The sequence below is a fragment of the Mus pahari genome, chromosome 3 (assembly GCF_900095145.1).
Source record: "Mus pahari chromosome 3, PAHARI_EIJ_v1.1, whole genome shotgun sequence".
Lineage (NCBI taxonomy): Eukaryota > Metazoa > Chordata > Mammalia > Rodentia > Muridae > Mus > Mus pahari.
This window is the reverse complement of record NC_034592.1, coordinates 12,584,011-12,587,453: the sequence shown is the minus strand read 5'-3', so window position 1 is coordinate 12,587,453 and position 3,443 is coordinate 12,584,011.

The window sequence follows — 3,443 nt, the reverse complement described above, 5'->3', positions numbered from 1 at the left end:
AAGAGGGCATCAGATCCATTATAGATGGTTGTGAGCCACCATGTGGTTGCTGGGGATTGAACTCAGGACCTCTGGAAGAGCAGACAGTGCTCTTAACCACTGAGCCATCTCTCCAGCCCTGTGTTTTTATAAATACCTTTTGGGGCTGGATAAAAGTATTCCCGGGGCTAGTGAGATGGCTCAGTGGGTAAGAGCACCCGACTGCTCTTCCGAACGTCCGGAGTTCAAATCCCAGCAACAACATGGTGGCTCATAACCATCCGTAACAAGATTTGACGCCCTCTTCTGGAGTGTCTGAAGACAGCTACAGTGTACTTACATATAATAAATAAATAAATCTTTAAAAAAAAAAAAAAAGTATTCCCACCTAGATAAAATTGCTCAAATAGTGCTTTAAAAGCTCCTCCAGGAAATTTCACCCATCCCCCAAAAAACATAGCTGGGCAGTGGTGATGCATACCTTTAATTCCAGCACCTGGGAGACATAGGCAGAAAGATCTCCATGAGTCCGAGGCCAGCCTGATCTACAAAATGAGGGTTAGGGTCCAACCACCATTGCTGTCAGGCTTGGACCTGGGTACTAACAAAGACAGATACAGGGAAGGTATTAGCTAGTGTCACTACGCATATTCATTTTGACCTTTGCTCACTAATGGCTACTTTAAATATCTGGTTGTATGAGAGAAAGGAAAGATATGGGCGTTTATCTCTGAGAAAGGAATACAGAGTTTACAATTCTATGCACACCCTGTGGCTGAGCCCCTTGGTTGCCCAGAAACCGGAGAGTCTCCATTGCAAAAGTTGGGGTTTTAAAACCAACACTTCCTGGAAAAAAATCCTTTAAAGTTCTGGCCTTTGAGAAATTGGGAAAACTTGGGGAATCAAACTCTATGCCACAAAAAAGGATCCCTGGGGATAGATTTAATCAATACTAGCTAAAAATCAGCCAAGATTGTTACATGCAGACCCATACTACATAGAAACTAATAGAAACTGTCTAATACTAATAGAAACTGCCAGCCCATCGACTGACTGATGAGATTCACTGTGACTCGGGCAGCCCAGATTAATGTTAAAGGACTTACAAAGAACTTGCAAATATCCAGCCCAGGTGTTGTTCCTTACCCTGACGCCTGCTATTCTGTCTTATGAGTTAATTCATCCGGATAACAGCAATATTACCAAGCCCCTGAGACTATTTGGTGGGCATGTCCTAATGGCTTGACTAAATATGCCTCTTCTGATACTTTCCAAACTAAATAGACAGGTTGGTCAGGACCTAGAGGTATGAGAAAAACAGTTAGATCCCCTTGCAGAAATGGCCATACAAAATTAAAAAGATTTAAACTTCTCCTGAGATAAAAAACAAAAAACAAAAAACAAAAAAACAGCTGGGCGGTGGTGGCGCATGCCTTTAATCCCAGCACTTGGGAGGCAGTGGCAGGTGGATTTCTGAGTTCAAGGCCAGCCTGGTCTACAGAGTGAGTTCCAGGACAGCCAGGGCTATACAGAGAAACCCTGTCTCAAAAAACCTAAAAAGACCTAAGGGCTGGAGAGATGGCTCAGTGGTTAAGAACACTGACTGTTCTTCCTAAGGTCCTGAGTTCAAATTCCGGGAACCACATGGTGGCTCACAACCATCTGTAATGGGATCTGGTGCCCTCTTCTGCGTCTGAAGACAGCTACAGTGTACTTAGACATAGTAATAAATCTTTAGGGAAAAAAAGGCTATGTATGGCTTTTAAAAAAAAACATGTTGCTTCAATGCTATTTGATAAAGAGAATTTTTAAAAAAAAATCTTGCCATGATGTGGGTCAGGACTCAAAAAGAAAAAGAAACAAAGCTATGAATCAGGTAATTGATCCCAGTCTCTGTCCTCCAGGTCCCCTGGCTAACTACTCCACTCTCAGCACTGACTGAGCCTGGGCAGGCCCCTTCATCTTAAACTATATGGCCAACCGTATGGTTCAGTAAAATTAATGGTCCTTAGGACCAACTAGACCTCTTTAGAGCAGGATGAGCCCACGATTTGACTCATTCACTAAGTTCAGTAGGGAATGTAACAGGACCCCAGACCTTAGCACAACTGACTCCATGATGGGAGGGCTATTCAGGCTGTAGAACTCAGCATACAGACAGCATCATCTAGCAGAACAAAAAAAGACGTAATCCATCAAAGTCCACAGTTCTAGGACAGTCTCAGAATGCCCTAACCTTGCTTTTTGGCTTCTGTATTTCTGCTTCTGGCTATGCGTTCTTGTTAACTGAAGTATGTCAACCCAGGGCATGGTTTTCATGCTTAACAGTTCATCCTGAGAAAGGCTCAAAGCTACAATGGGATCCTGAACACCCAGTGTAGTCACTGGATGGATAGTAAAGACTTAAACCCATGTCCCAGCAGTCTTCTCTAGTGAACACCCCACAACAAAGGCCACTGATAATTCCACAGGCTCTGGCTTGTATGTAAAACTTTCTCTAGTCTGCAACTTTGTAAGATGCAAGTAGGAAAAAAAGGGGGGGGAATCCAAAAAGTGTTGTTGGCTTGAGACTTGTAACAGGGGAAAACTTAAAGGCTTAACACTATGGACAGATAAAATCTTCATTTACAACACTGTGCCGTGTGTGTGTGTGTGTGTGTGTGTGTGTGTGTGTGTGTGTGTGTATTGGACTGAACTCTTGTTTATAGAAATAAGAGACTATAAGTAGATGAGAAGTATGTATTTTTGGCCAAAAAGAAAATAATATTGCAGACAAAGGTAGATTTTACCGAATAGAATAAGATGTTTGCCCTGAAACTGAAAGATGAGGACAAAATTGAAAAATGTAGCACTGAGCTGCAGAAGGCCTGGGTGGCCGTATGAGAGCTGTGGACAGGATTTAAACATGGTGTATGTCTAGTCTGATCAAGACAAAGACTAGGGTGGGGGTAACTGCTTGGGGAAACTGAGTCATAGCAAAATCAACACTTACTTAAAATTGTTTTGTTTTTGTCTAAGCTTTCTCTAAATGTTACACAAAACTTAAAATTACAAAGCTAAAAAGGGGAAAAAAAAACTGGGAGTCGTGGCACTGGCCTTTAATCCCAGCACCGGGGGAAGAGGCAGGCAGATTTCTGAGTTTCAGGCCAGCCTGGCCTACAGAGTGAGTTCTAGGACAGCCAGGGCTACATAGAGAAACCCTGTCTTGAAAACACAAAATAAAACAAAAAAGTTACAAAGTTAGTAAAGCCATCTTTTTGGGGGATAGCCATCTTTTTGGGGGATCGCCAAAACCTGGAGCTCTGCACCCATGAGAATTAGAAGGTCAAAAAGGACTACCATGCCCTGAATGGCCAGCTAGGGCCCAGGGAATACTGGGACCCTTTCTAGTAGGGTCTCTCTCTCTCTCTTTCTCTCTCTCTCTCTCTCTCTCTCTCTCTCTCTCTCTCTCTCTCTCTCTCTCT